Raw genomic sequence first — 16,336 nt, forward strand, 5'->3', positions numbered from 1 at the left:
AATTTCAGTTTAAAATGGGGGTGGCACATGGAAGGGGCTGAAGAGTGGAAATGAGAGGAAGTTGTATAATTGTATTTTAATTAAAGAGTTGTTAAAAAATCCCATTTGTAGGTTTTCAGTAAGAACATCTCAGAGTGTCTTTTAAACAATACTGTCCATCCTGGTCTGCAATGACTATTTGAAGTTTTTAAAGGATAAAACATAATGATACATACAAATAATGGGATTCCAGAGTTTTGAAACAACTGTGGCAGTTGGATCAGCCTTCTGGGCTAAGGAATGGCAGTGTGACAGCTGTTTCTGCTTGCCTCCGGCATACATATGATCACCCTCAAAATGACTAGATGTGTGGTGCAGGTGTTCAGCTTTCTAATGCCTTTGCTGGCGAATCAACCTAGGACCTAATTGGTGATTGTTGCAGTATCAAAAGATGATGAAGAATCTTCTCTTCTATTTTGGAAGGGAATGAATATCAATAAACGATGCAGCAGACTTCCAAAAGTTGTCTCTAGAATGTGAGGAAACACAAACAATTACCCCTATTAGGTTTCCATTATTTTTGATAAACATTTGAATTCTTAGCTTGATCTCAATGTAATTAATCAATAATGTTCTGGTGACTAAACCCATTTTTAAATGTTTTCTAAAAGAAAAGATCTGTAATGTCACAAAGCTGTTTCTGATCTTTATTCTTGCCTGAGTTTGATGTTAAATATTGATAGGTTTTGCTTTCTGAACCATTTCAATATTACTGAATAGTCTCTTAAGTCTCTGTCTACATCATCATTTCCTTAGATGCTGAATAAAAGCATAGACTCTTAAAGTCTACCTCCAAAATATGTAACCAGAATGGGTAGGCTCTGGAAATTGCACAGTTCAAACAAACTTATTAAAGCAGATGCTGTTGAAAACCACCACTCAGGAAAATACAATTATTTATTCAGGATCTCAGGAATTATCAGAAACATACCACACATGCATTTGATCACACTCACAATGTTTTTCAGAATTATACTTATTCCTTTGGAAATAAGATGAGTCAACCCAGAAGCTCCAGTAGATAAAATGTAGGTGAAATTGACCATAATAGATTTAAAGAAAAATTTTATTATGAGATAGAAAATATTTTTTTTTATCTGGTATATCGAAGAGTCTACGGTAGCAAAGTTTTGAAAGATCTATAATCACTGTTGGAGTTACCACCCTTAATGTCAGCATTTTGAAGGACAAAAATAATTATATTATCTATGAACAAACAAAATTCTGTGTTATGAACTAGAGCCAAAGGTAAATAATATAAGTTAATTATTCTCGTGGAGTTTATTTTATTTTTCTGACTGTCTTATAGGAAATTAAGGATGAAAAAAAGGATCCAAGATCAGTCCAAAGAAGGTAGGGTCAGAGAAAGATGTAATACATTCTTGAAGTTTCAGTTGGAATTTGTAGGCTCTTGTTATAGAACATTATACAAGATTAAATTTTAGGGAAAATGACAATATGCATTCAGTTGGGGACACTGGCAACAGAAAAATATATTTGCTGAAGTAAGGGTAGGTTTCTGTTCCTAGACCCATGGTGATTGCAACTCAGAAGAAGATCTGTGAGGAGAGTGTAATTGAACAAATTCAAGACAGGCTTAGGTAAGAGCTCCCGTTCCCCATTGACAACTAGTCCTTGACTTCTGGAACTAATTTTAACTTCTTTTCTTCATGAAGGGAAGCTTGTGACCCCCTCAAGTGGCCAGGGCCTCCAGCCTGCAGGCACCACCCACAGAATGCTCTAAAGGCTCTAAGGCTCTCATCCCCAGCCCCTGAAGACACAAGAAATCAGGCTCTGCACTACTGAGGAAAAAGCTCAAGATCAGGCCACAAAATCCTACAGATCCCATGCTACCCTGAACCCCCGCCGCCGCCAATAAATCCTACATAAACTTGCCTTCTACTCAGTTCTTGGCTGTTTCTCACCAGAGCAGAGCTAGCCACTCCCTGTGTCTTTCCCAATAAGTCTCTAATGTGAGGTTTGTTGTGTGGTGTGGCTTTGTGGCATTTGTTGGCTCCTGACTGCCAGGATTATTCCCCTCAGAAGTGTAACACTTGTACTGGGGATTCTTTTTCCCCTAGAGCTTTAACTCTTACTAACATCCTGTGTTCTGTTCCTTTCAAATAACTGTAGAATACAACTGGTGCATGTTTCTAAAAGCTCGGTATTTGTATGTTATTACTATTTTTATTATTATTCAGGTTTCAGCTCAAATATCACCTTTCTAGAAAGGACTCTTTGACCATTTTATAGGCTAACATCTTTAACAACCTGCTATATTCTAAGGTATATCCTGCTGTTTTCCTTTATTACATTTCTCAGTATTTCCAATTCCTTTGCTTGCTTGAGTTTTACTACTCTAGAATAAAAACTTCCTGAAGACAAGGATGCAGTAATTATATCACTAGACCCAAGATAAATGATAAATGGGTGTTTCTTGGGGACAATTACACAGAAAAAATACAAAGAACCACCTGAGCGTTTCCCTGCTATTCCTACCAGATTCGCTGACCCAACAGAAAGAGCATGCAAAGTTAAGCCATGCCTCCTTTCTTTCCACTTGCATCTGCCTGAAGTCACACCTAAAGGGGTGTGGCCACAGTTTCAGGTCCACAGACCAGATGCCTATAACTCCCCATTGTTCATTACTACAATCATTTCACTTTGACTGTGTATTTGCAAAAACTACATTGAGGGAGTCTTCTGTATGTATGAGACAAAAAATAAAAAAATGTAAGCCATCTTTTCAAGTATGAATTGAAGACATATTATCTGGAATTGTACTATCTAGTACATAACCCTTCAGCCATATGTGGCTATTGAAACTTAAGGTATTACACTTCAACATATCAATAAATTCACATTATTCTTTGAATTAACCATAGTTTAAGTGGTCACTAACTACGTGTTCAGAGATAGAACATGCATATCATCTCCAAATTTCTACTGGACAGCACTCTGTTCTTGAGAATGAGTGTTTATACCATAGAAAATAATAGATTTTATAGGAGAAAACCTAACCAAGGTAGAGTGTCTGGAGTATCTTGAAGACCTTTGGGTTTTCTTTTTTATAGTTCTCTCCCTGTATTTTTTTTTTTTTTTTTTTTTTTTTTTTTTTTTTTGGTTTTTGAGACAGGGTTTCTCTGTGTAGCTTTGGAGCCTATCCTGGCACTCGCTCTGGAGACCAGGCTGGCCTCGAACTCACAGATATCCACCTGCCTCTGCCTCCCGAGTGCTGGGATTAAAGGTGTGCATCACCAACGCCCGGCTCTATAGCTCTCTTAAATGGAATGAAATTTCAACTCTGGAGAAGGCTTAGTAGATATGTGGCCTGGAGGTGGGTTTTTGGGCTTTGAACCTCCCAATGTCCCTTCAGGATCTACACATAATTGTTCTGGAGATTATAGTTAAACATGCATTGTGCTGCTAGATGCTAACAGTCCCACAGGACCTACAGATTCTGACCTCAAAAATAATTCTTATAACTCTCTTCAAGCTATATTTAAGAATAATCATGTCTTGCACAACCTATAAAGAAAGAGGTCATAGTGATTGATGACTCTGAGAAAATCTGAGTGACAAAACCCACTATTTGAAAGTGTTTACTTGTCTTTTTAAATTTACAAGTAGAAAAAAAATGACCTGTCCTATTTAATTTGCAAAACTTAAGAAGTGCTACAGATTAAACTACTAACAATTGTAGTCATGTTTTATTAGATCTTTACCTAAAGTCTTTTCAAATTCTTGCACCCTGGTGTATCTTCTAGTTTATTCGCAGGTTATATTAAGGCTGCCCTCCTGGTTTAACCACCAGTCAGAATCCTTTGCAGTGGTCCTTGAGAAAATAATTCAATAGGATGTTTTGCCAAGTCTGAATACAAATGTAACCATGTGACTAGTTTAGTTTCAACTGAAGTCAAGTGACAAAATGGGACACTGCTTATGTGAGAAAAATGTAATCAGGGCCAGAGCATTCCTCTGTGCCACATGCAGTGTGCCTGCTGAGGGGGGAGCAAGGGAGTGCAGACAGATCTGTTTTGCTGGGAAAAGATGCTTTGGCTGAACTTTACAGAATGGAGAATCTGCAGGCCGGTCCTAGCTGGAAAAGGTGACTTACTTGATATCCAGAAGAATACAATCACATGAGAAACAGGTTTTCAAGCTGTTTCCATCTTTTCTGGCTTGCAATGTCATCAAGTATTTCAAGCAAACAGAGCTCACATCAGTTCAGTTGACAGGAATTCATGAATTTTAATACCCTTCCTTCATATTCATGTTAGTGTTGATGTGGCTTCACACGCTTTCCTTTCTTTTTAAACAAAAGAGGTAGATGTGTGTCCAAAATAAGGGCATTGTCATTATGTAAATAATTGGGAACGATTAATGCAGGTCAATTGAAAATTGCATGAGTTTGTGATATTTGTTTCAACAAATTCATAAACTGTAATTCTGGTTTAATTTTGAGAAGGAAAGTAAACTACAAATTTTACAATTATTCTGCTCCTAGATTTGTGACTTTGTCTAAACACAATCTTCAATAGCTTTCGGTCTTAGATTTAGCAAACCCAAGTGGAAATCTAATTGTGTCATGAAAAGAGAGTATTAAGATTTTTTATGTTTGCAGATAAACTCTTAGTATGCTTTTTAATGTACTTGAGGATAAAAGCGTATATAAAAAGAACACAAAACTTCAGAGGTCCACTGTGGTTGTTTATTGTCAAAGACAACTATATTTTCTGCTTGAGTGATACATTTATATGGGTACTTATGGTCCTTACCACTTATATATTGCTAGTCATTTGGTCAATGAGTTCTGGTACCAAAATATGCAAATTATAATTCGAGAAGCAGAAAAATATAGCAGAAAAGGAAATGGTTATATTGATGGAAAAAGATTCAAGAATTCAGAATTGATTAAGAAAAGAAATTAGTTAACATATTTGTTTTTTCATTTTTAGCATATTGCTTTGTAGGAAAGAGAAAATACGTCTCTTGACAAATCTTTATTTTTATTACTTAAAAGATGTCATTTTAAAGACACACACATTACTCTTGGCTATATACATTCACATCTAAAGATTCAGAACATGGCCCCACAAATTTAGAGAGAATGTGCGGTATTTGTCTTTTGGGTCTAGGTTATCTCCATCAGTATAATGGTTTTTAGGTCATCCACGTACCTGCACAATTTGCTTTTCTTTACATCTCAATGAAATTCCATAGTGAACATTTGCTATATTTCCATTATCCATTTACTAGTTGACCAATCCATGTAGTTAATTTTCATTTCCTAGCTGTGTTCTTAATAGGGCAGCAATGAACACACGTTAAACCATGGGGTAGTAAGTTGATTACTTTGGACATATATGCCTAAGAGTGATACAGCAGAGTCGCACAGTAGGTCTGCTTTTAGGTTTTTTTCTGAACCTCTATACTGACTTCCAGAGTCACTGCAGCAGTTTGCATTCCCATCAGGAGTGAAGGAGAGTTCCTCTGTCCTAATACACTTTCTAGCATTTGTTGTCAGTTGTCTCATTGGTCTTACACATTCTTACTAAGTAACATAACATTTCAAATAAGTTTTAATTTGCAGTTCCCTGATTGGTAAAAATGTTGGCACTTGTAAAGATTTTTTTAGCCAGTTTTATTCCTTCTCTACAGAACTTTCTTTTTTTAAATTTGAATTAGAAACAGGATTGTTTTACATGACAATCCCAGTTCCCTTCTCCCTCCCATCCTCCCCTACCACCACTCCCAAATAAAATCCTACCTATCACATATCTTTTCTGCTCCCTCTGGATGGTGAGGCCTTCCATAGCATGTCATCAGTGTCTATTTATTGTGTCCTTTGGGATAGGGCCAAGGTCCACCCCTGTGTGTCTTGGCTCAAGGAGTATTCCTCTATATGGAATGGGCTCCCAAAGTCCACACCTATATTAGGGATAGGTACTGAACTACTACAGGAGGTCCCATAGATGTCCAAGGTTTCCTCACAGAAACCCATGTTCCTGGGGTCTAGATCAGTCCAATGCTATCAGTCTGGGGGTCAAGAGTTCCCTGATGTTCAGGTCGGCTGTTTCTTCTTTACTAGCTTCTTTGGCTGTGTGGATTGTAGGCTGGTAATCCATACTCTATGTCTAAAATCCACATAAGAGTAAGTACATACCATGTTTGTCTTTTTGCGATTGGGTTACCTCTATCAGAATGGTTTCGTCTAGATCCATCCATTTTCCTGCAAATTTCAAGATTCCATTGTTTATTTCTGCTGAGTAGTACTCCATTGTGTAAATATACCACATTTTCTCTATCCATTCTTTGGTTGAGGGGCATCTAGGCTGATTCCAGTTTATAGCTATTACAAATAGTGCTGCTATGAACATCGTTGAACAGATGTCCTTGTTGTATGAATGTGCTTCTTTTGGGTATATGCCTAAGTGTGGAATTGCTGGATCTTGTGGTAGACTGATTCCCATTTTCCTGAGAAATCTCCATACAGATTTCCAAAGTGGCTGTACAAGTTGGCACTCCCACCAGCAGTGGAGAAGTGTTCCCCTTTCTCCACATCCTCTCCAACATGAACTGTCATTGGTGTTTTTGATTTTTGCCATTCTGAAAGGAGTAAGATGGTATCTCAGAGTTTTCTGATTTGCATTTCCCTGATGGCTAAGGATGTAGAGCACTTTCTTATGTGTCTTTCAGCCATTTTAGATTCCTCTATTGAGAATTGTCTATTTAGTTCTGTACCCCACTTTTTATTTGGGTTGTTTGGTGTTTTTGAGACTAGCTTATTGAGTTCTTTGTATATTTTGGAGATCAGCCCTCTGTCAGATGTGGGGTTGGTGAATATCTTTTTCCAGTCTGTCGGCTGCCATTTTGTCTTGCTGACTGTCTCCTTTGCTTTACAGAAGCTTTGCAGTTTCAGGAGGTCACATTTATCAATTGTTGACCACAGTGACTGTGCTACTGGTATAATGTTCAGGAAGCAGTCTCCTGTACCAATTAATTCAGGGGATATTTCCCACTTTATCTATTAATAGGTTCAGTGTAGCTGGATTTATGTTGAGATCTTTGATCCATTTTGACTTAAGTTTTGTACAAGGAGATAGGCTTGGGTCTAACAGCAGTCTCCTACATGTCTGCAACCAGTTATTCCAGCACCATTTGTTGAAGATATTCTCTTTGTTCCATTGTATAAATTTGGGTGCTTGTCAAAAATCAGGTGTTTGTAGCTGTGTGGATTTATATCAGGGTTTTCAACTCTACTGCATTGGACTACCTGTCTAATTTTGTGCCAATATCAAGGTGTTTTCAAGACAAAAATGGTATGCACTCACTCATATGTGGATTTTAGACATAGAGCAACTGATTACCAGCCCACATTCCATACCACCAGAGAAGCTAGGAAACTAGGAAGACCCTAAGAGAGACATACATGGTCCCCTGGAGAAGGGGAAAGGGACAAGATCTCCTGAGAAAATTGGGAGCATGGTGCAGGAGGGATGAGGGAACTAGGAGAATGAGAAGGAGAGAAGAGGAGGGGTGAGAAGGACATGAGGAAGTAGAAAGTTTGAGTTGGGGGAAGAATAGAAGAAAACAAGAAAGGAGATACCATAATAGAGGGAGACATTTTAGGATTAAAGAGAAATCAGGCACTAGGGAAATGTCTGAATATTTACAAAGATGACACCAACTAACAATCTAAGCAACAGAGGAGAGGCTACCTTAAATGCCCTCCCCTGCTAATGAGATTGATGACTGACTTATTTGTCATCTTATAGCCTTCATCCAGCAGCTGGTGGAAGTGGAAGAAGACACCCACAACTAATCACTGAACTGAACTGGAATCCAGTTGCAGAGAAGGAGGAGCGATGAGCAAAGGGGTCCAGACCAGGCTGGTGAAACCCACAGAAACAGCTGACCTGAACATGGGGGAGCTCTTGGTCCCCAGACTGATAACATGGCTGTTTGTGAGTTGACCTTGGAAATCTATGGAGCCTCCTATAGTAGATCAGTACTTATCCCTAGCATCTATGTGGATTTGGAGAGCCCATTACACATAGAGGGATACTCCCTGAGCCAAGACACATGGGGGTGGGCCTAGGCCCTATCTGAAAGGATATGACAGACTCTGATGACCCCCCCCATGGAAAGCCTCACCATCCCTGGGAAACAGAAAGGGTATGTGATAGGTAGGGTTTTAGTTGGCGGGGTGTGGGGGTGTGTAGGGGGGTAGGGTAGGAGGGGAAGGAGAAGGAAGCGAGATTGACATATAAACAATGTTGTTTCTAATTCAGAAAAAAAGAAGAATCTTTCTAACTCCTCATCAGAGAAGCCACACTTTGAAGGAGACAGAGACCATTACGGGAATCCCAAAGTGTTCAAAATTTAGAGAAAAGCAGTGCCCAACCCCAGTGAATATATCTACAGCAAAACCGCTGCATCTGCAAGCTCTGAGAACATCACCAAAGAAGGAGAAGAAAAGTTTTAAGAGTCAGAGGACATGTTTTTTGCTGTCATGAATTGGAGTGGGAGTTGTGGGAAATAGGGAGCGAGTTGGAGGGGGAAGAGGGCTGAACAGAAATTACATAAATGTAACACTCACAAATGAAATTTTCTGAAAAATAACACAATAAACAAGTACAGATATAGCTGAAACTTGCCCTTCTAGATGCAGTATCTCAGAAGAATTGAGCACTGCTGTATTGTCTGGTATTAAGTTACTTTGGACTATCAGATTCAAGCCAAGCCTGGGAGTTCCAGACAGAATTTTAATCAGTTTCCATTGATTTCAACTAGCTGTTAGATTCTTGTGGATTTTATTTTGGTAATTGTTACTTCTCCAAGTTAATGTTGCATCCTTAATATATGTTGTTTAAATAGGCTTAGTGTTGAAAATAATAGTTACCAATGTTGTGATGTCTTATTTTATCCACAAATAATCAAATGGATTTACTGTTTAGAAGATAGAGTAGTAAGCCTTAAATATTTGACCTTGTGATAAAGAATATATAAACTTAAACCTGGTCAACTTCTGAAAAAATTGATCTGATATATAGATAGGATACTAATATCTTTTAATAATGATGCTATGTATTTGAGGAGCAGTACTACTTCCAAGAAGATCCCCTTAGAATGCTTTTCTCAATGTCACTGTGAATAAAAATCTATATTTCTAAACTTACATTTTAGTTTGAAAAAAGCTAAAGAAATATCTTTCATGTCACCTGTTGTTCTGAAATGAGAATGGCTTCTATATAAGACCATGATTCCATATTTATGAAGGTTTAGAGATATATTAATAGAAAGAAAAAAAGTTCTATACTATGTGAAACTCTGCACATAGCTGAAATGCTAAATGTCTTCTAGCATGTGACCCCTAGTCCAGGACAAAGGTTATGCCTATGTACTGCTTTGTTGTACCCACTTTCTACTATGTTTTTGAGATGAATTGGGAGATTAAGAAATTATTCATTAAATAAACAAATAACCTCATATAAAGGAATTCCTTTCATAAGTTCAAATAGTGAACTGAGATTCCAAATGAGGACTACTTCTGTATTCTGGCTTCTTTCTGAATTTCAGAAGCAAATCATTAGGCAACTTAATAGATCAAACCAAGCAGGGCTCATACAATAAAACCAGTTTTAGGTTGACACATACTTTTCCAGAAGAACTGAACTTTCTTCAAAATTAATCTAACCTGTGTAGCAAATTTATTGTTTTGGGTCAATTCAGAGAGCTATAAGATCTAGGATGGATCATTAATATGTATTTATTTGGGATTTTGTTACTTTTAACATTTTAGTTTGCAACCCAGGGTCCTCCACAGCCTTGAGAAAACTGGAATAGTAGATTACCTTAACCAGAAATGAAAATGAACTGGAGAAGGAGTTCCTGCTGTACATTTTTTTTTTCACAAGCCAGGCTTGTGATTTTCTGGTGGAAGTATTATCATTTATGTTTGTTTTTGTCATGTAAAAATTTGATACAAAAGTGTGAGAAAGTCTTACCCATCAATTGAAGTGGAGGAATATGAATTGATACTACTACACTGTTATACAGTTGAAAATTCTCACAAGACTAAAAAAAATAGCTAAATATTTGATAAAAATGGATTGTATAGTAGGACAGTCCTACTATGCAATAATAAATAATAAATAATAAGTAGGTGGAGGTCCCAAGATGTTCATGTATATCTTCCTGCAACCATTACAAAATATTCACCATTCTCAGTAGTTTTGATTTGCATTTTCCTGATGACAAGGGATATTGAACATTTAAGTGTTTCTCAGCCATTTGAGATTTCTCCACTGAAAATTCTCTGTACACCATTTTTAATCATGTTATTTGTCTTCTTGATATCCACTATTGAGTTATTTATATGTTTTGGATATTAACCCCTACCAGATGTGGAGTTGGTGAGAATATTTTTTCCATTCAATAGGCTGTTACTTTGTCCAGAATGATGGTGTCCTTTGCCATACAAAACCCTCTAAGTTTTGTGAAGTTCCATTTATTACTTGTTCTTAGTGCCTGTGCTAACACTGTTCTGTTCAGATCGTCCTTTCCTGTGCAGATGGGATCAAGGCTATTATCCACTTGCTCTTCTGTCAGATTACATTGGGGTCTTGATCCATTTGGAATTGAATTCTGTTTAGGGTGATAAGAATAGATCTATCAGGATCCCGAAACATACAGCCATCCAGTTTAATCAGCACCATACATTGAAGGTTCTGTCTTTTTCCTCCCAGTGTATATTTCCAGGTTCTTTATAAAAAATCAGGTGTTCATAGATGTGTTGATTTATGTCTGGCTCTTCAATTTGATTCCATTGAAAATCTTTCTGTTTTTATGCCAATGCCATGCTGTTTTTATTATTATGGCTGAGTAGTACAATTTTATGTTGGGAATGGTAGTATATCCAGTAGTTCTTTTATCATTTAGAAATGTTTTAGCTATCTTGTTTTTTGTGTTTCCATATGAAGCTGAAAATTATCTTTAAGCTTCTGTGAAAAATTGTGTTGGAATTTTGATGGGGATTGCATTAAATCTGTAGATTGCTTTTGGTAGGATGGCCATTTTTAGTATATTAATCCTACCAATCCATGAACATGGGAGATCTTTCTATCTTTTGATAGAATTGAAGAATTGAAATTTTTATCATGTATTTCACTTATTTAGTTAGACATACCCCAATGTATTTTATATTATTTGAGTCTATTTTAAATGGTGTGGTTTACTTCATTTCTTCCTCAGTCCTTTCAACAGTTATAGCTAGAAAGACTATTGATTTTGTAGGTTAATTTTGTATCCAGTTACTTTACTGTAAGTATTCATTAGCTGTAGGAATTCCCTAGTGAAATTTTAGGATTGCTTATGTATATTTTTGTATCATTTGCAAATGAAGATAGTTTGACTTCTTCCTTTTCATTTTGGCAATTCTCAACTACCTTCATTTGTCTATTCGCTCTGGCTAAGACTTGGAGTACTATATTGAATAGGTATGGATTCAGTGGACAACTTTGTCTTGTTCATGATTTTAGTGAAATTGCTTTAAATTTCTCTCCATTTAATTGGATGTTTGCTATAGGAGTCTGTGAAACACCTTTATTATGTTGAAGTGTGCCTTATATCCCTAATCTCTATTGGACTTCTTTTATGAAGATACATTGGAATTTGGAACAGGCCTTTTCTGCATGTAATGAGATGACTATGGGCATTTTGTCTTTCTATTTGTTTAAATGGCAGATAACATTTATTTATTTTGGTATATAGAACCACACCTGCTTCTCCTGCATGACCAAGAAGACATCAGCCTCCATGATCATGATGGATTCTCTTTTTGATGTGTTCTTGAATTCACTGTGCAAGCATTTTATTGAGCATTTTGGCATATATGTTTATACAAGAAATTGTTTTGTAATTCATTTTCTTTCTAAGTTCTTCATGTGATTTGAGTGTCAAGGTAACTGTAGGCTCATAAAATAAATTGAGCAATGTTTCTCTGAATCTATTTTGTGGAATAATTTGAGGAGCATTGGCATTAGTTCTTCCTTGAAAATCTGGGTGAATTTTGTTCTAAATCTATCTGACCCTGTTCTTTCTCTCTTTCTTTCTTTCTTTCTTTCTTTCTTTCTTTCTTTCTTTCTTTCTTTCTTTCTTTCTTTCTTTCTTCTTTCTCCTCTTCTTTCTCTTCTCCTTCTTCTTCTTTCCTGTTTCCTTCTCCTTATTCTTATTCTTTTTTTTTTTTTTTTTGGTTAGGAAGTTTTACTTACACCCAGGTTTTAGGAACTTTAATTTCCTTCCTTCTTCCTTTGCTCAGATATCTGCAGATGAGCTCAGGACCACTCAGTGTTGGCTTCAGGACACACAGTGGTCTCTGTTGGTGTTGCCAAGTCCTCAGTGACTGGTTGGAGACTCCACTCTTCAACAGGAAACTGCTAGATGGAGTACTGAAGATACCTGCATACCTGCAGATCAGTCTGCCACCTTTGGCTGAGCAGCAGTGACCTAAGTATCAGGCATAGTTCATCCACCCTGAAGTTCCTCCTTGGTCACAGCCTTCTTAGCAGCAGCCTTCTCCTCCTCAATTTCCACTGGATCTCTGTAGAAGAAAATATCAAGCACAGCCTCTCATGGGTGTTCAGAGGAGATAGTGCCACACATATGAGTTTTTCCCAGGGCCACCATCCACCACATCAGACACACTGAGTGAGCTCCCTTGTTGTTGCATGGGATTACAAAGCCCACTTAATACAGAGGAAAGTCTGTGTTAAACAGAGCAATGGTGGCCAGTCCAGAGATTAGTCACAATTAGAAGCCCTGGATCCCTGAAGGCTGCTTGGATTTGGTTAGTGAAAGTCCCAGGAATGAAGTTACCAGCAATTGGAGTAGCTCCAGTAGCTGCAGCATACTTCAGAATGGCTCAGTGGCCAGTATCCCTGGAGGAGGTGCCATTGTTATCAGAGGGTTCTCAATGGGAACAAAAGCCTGAGCTACAAACAACAGCTTCTCCTAGGTTGTCTTCAGAATTATAATGTAGATACCATACTTTTGGTGCTACCTAAGTGGGTTCCGGCATCGAGGAATTTGAGGACATCATCCTCTTTCATCTGTAGGACACCAAGGACTCCAGGCATTGTGTAAGTTTCCTTTTAAATTAAAACAGGGATCAAGAGCAATGCTATATGGACCTGTCTGTGCAGAAAGAAGTTGGGAGACTTTTTAATGACTTTTAATGACTGCCTCTATTTCACTAGGGGTTATAGGTATATTAAAATTGCTTATCTGATCCTAAGTTAACTATGGCAAGTGGTACCTATTGAGAAAATTATCCATCTCTTTTAGCCTTCCAATTTGGAGGTGGGGTTTTCCCCAGTGCATATGTAACAACTCTGCTTTCCTGGGGGTTGGATTCCAACTCCAGGCTGGAAAATAGGATTATCTGGGGAAAGGAAGGTCATGGAGGAGGGGATCTTCGTGATCCCTTACAGATAGGGTCAGAAATGAAAGGGACCTCAGCAGGTTTTCTGAAACAGAGCTGAGGGTGAGACTGGGAGGACTGAATATGGGAGCAGAAAGAGGTAACTGCCTTGGCTGGAGTGGCCTTTGAGTTGGAAGGGGCTTCTTTCCAGGGCTTTTATCAATGGATGATATTTGCCATTCTCAAAGGCCTTTTATTCATTTAATTCTTGTATTTTTCCCTGAGGAAGACCATCTCTCTTGTTTCCCATTTTCTAAAGTTGTCTATATTTTTTTTTGCATAAAGAACTGGCCTGAAATCTATTCCAAGAACACATCAGAGAAATCATCAACCATGATTAAGTAGGCTTCATCCAAGGGATGCAAGGATGGCTCAACATATGAAAATCCATCAATGTAATCCACCATATAAACACACTGATGGGAAAAATCCACAGATCATCTCATTAGATTCTGAAAAAGCCTTTGACAAAATCGAACAGCCCTTCATGATAAATGTCTTGGAGAGATTAGGGATAACAGGAACATACCTAAACATAATAAAAACAATATACAGCAAGTCAATAGCCAACATCAAATTAAATTGAAAGAATCTCAAAGTGATTTCTCTAAAATCAGGAACAAGACAAGGATATTCATTCTCTTTGTATCTCTTCAATATTGTCCTTGACGTTCTAGCTAGAGCAATAAGAGAACAAAAGGAAATCAAGGGGATACAAATAGGATAGGAAGAAGTCAAACTTTCACTTTTTGCAGATGATATGGTAGTCTATATAAGTGACCCCAAAAAAACTCTACCAGGGAACTCCTACAGCTGATAAACACCTTCAGCATGGTAGATGGATACAAAATTAACTAAAAAAAATCAGTAGCCCTACTATATACAGATGATAAATATGTGGAGAAAGAAATCAGAGAAATATCACCCTTTACAATTGCCACAAACAACATAAAATACCTTGGGGTAACACTAACCAAAATAGTGAAAGACTTTTACTGTAAGAACTTTGAGTCTTTAAAGAAAGAAATTAAAGAAGATACCAGAAAATGGAATGATCTCCCATGTTATTGGTTATAGTAAAAAATGGCAATCTTGCCAAAAACAATCTACAGATTCAATGCAATCCCCATCAAAATCCAGGTACAATCCTTCAAAGAACTTGGAAGAACAATTCTCAACTTTATATGGAAAAATGAAGGTCCCAGGAGAGGAAAAAAAAAATCTGTACAATAAAGGACCTTCCTGAGTCATCACCATCTGTGACTTCAAGCTTTATTATAGAGCTATAGTCCTGAAAACAGCTTGGTATGGGCACAAATAGAGAGGTAGACCAATGGAATCAAATTGAAAACCCTGATATTAACCCACACACCCACAAACACCTGATTTTTGACAAAGAAGCTAAAAGTAGACAATAGAAAAAAGAAAGCATCTTAAACAAATGATGCTGGCATAACTGGATGATGGCTGGCACGTAGAAGACTGAAGATATATCCATATCTATGGCCATGCACAAAACTTAAGTCCAAATGGATCAAAGATCTCAACATAAATCCAGCCACACTGAACTTCTTAGAAGAGAAGGTCAGGTTACCCTAGAACAAATTGGTACAGGAGAGCACTTCCTGAACATAACACCAGTAGCACAGACACTGAGATCAACAATTAATAAATGGGACCTCCTGAAAGTGAGAAGCTTCTGTAAGGCAAAGGACACAGTCAACAAGACAAAATGGCAGCCCACACAATCAGAAAAGATATTCACCAACCCCACATCTGACATAGGGCTGATTTCCAAAATATAAAAAGAACTCAAGACGCTAGTCTCCAAAACACCAACTAATCCAATTAAAAAGTGGACTAAATAGAGAATTCTCAATAGAGGAATCTAAAATGGCTTAAAGACACATAAGAAATTGTTCAACATCCTTAGCCATCAGGGAAATGCAAATCAAAACATCTCTGAGATACCATCTTGCTCCTTTCAGAATGGCTAAAATCAAAAACACCAATGACAGTTTATGCTGGAGAGGATGTGGAGAAATGGTTCACTCCTCCACTGCGGGTGGGAGTGTCAACTTGTACAGCAATTTTGGAAATCAGTATTGAGATTCCTCAGGAAAATGGGAATCAATATACCACAAGGTCCAGAATTTCCACTCTTAGGCAAATACCCAAAAGATGCACATTCATACAACAAAGACACCTGTTCAACCATGTTCATAGCACCATTATTTGTAATAGCCAGAAACTGGTAGCAACCTAGATGTCTGTCAACTGAGGAATGGATGGAGAAAATGTGGTATATTTGCAAAATTGTGTACTACTCAGCGGGAAAAAAAATCAATAGAATCATGAAATCCGCAGGCAAATGGATAAAACTAGAAGAAATCATCCCGAGTGAGGTAACCCAGTCTCGAAAAGACTAAAACCATATGTACTCACTCATATATGGATTTTAGATCTGGAGCAAACAAGTAGCAACCTACAATCCACACAGCTAGAGAAGCTAGGAAACAAAGAGGACCCTAAGTGAGACACACATGGTCCTGAGGGAAAAGAAAGGAACAAGATCTCCTAAGCTAATGGGGATCATTGGGGGGAGAGGGAGTTAGAAGAAAGAGAAAGGGAGAGGAGGACATGAGGCAACAGGAAGATCTAGTCAAGGAAAGAATAGAGAGCAAGAAAAGAGATGCCATCATTGAGGGAGCCATTAGAGGTTTAAAGAGAATTCTGACACTAGGGAAATATCTTAAGACCTACAAGATTGACCCCAACTAACAATCTAAGCAATATTTGAGAGGTTACCTTAAA

General features: G+C 37.6%; 1 pseudogene; it reads right to left on the reverse strand.

Annotated features, from left to right (window-relative positions):
• Positions 1 to 12,516: 12,516 nt before the first annotated feature.
• LOC113834295 lies at positions 12,517 to 13,178 on the reverse strand (annotated as a pseudogene).
• Positions 13,179 to 16,336: the final 3,158 nt, after the last annotated feature.

The sequence above is a fragment of the Cricetulus griseus genome, chromosome 2, assembly GCF_003668045.3.
Source record: "Cricetulus griseus strain 17A/GY chromosome 2, alternate assembly CriGri-PICRH-1.0, whole genome shotgun sequence".
Classification (NCBI taxonomy): domain Eukaryota; kingdom Metazoa; phylum Chordata; class Mammalia; order Rodentia; family Cricetidae; genus Cricetulus; species Cricetulus griseus.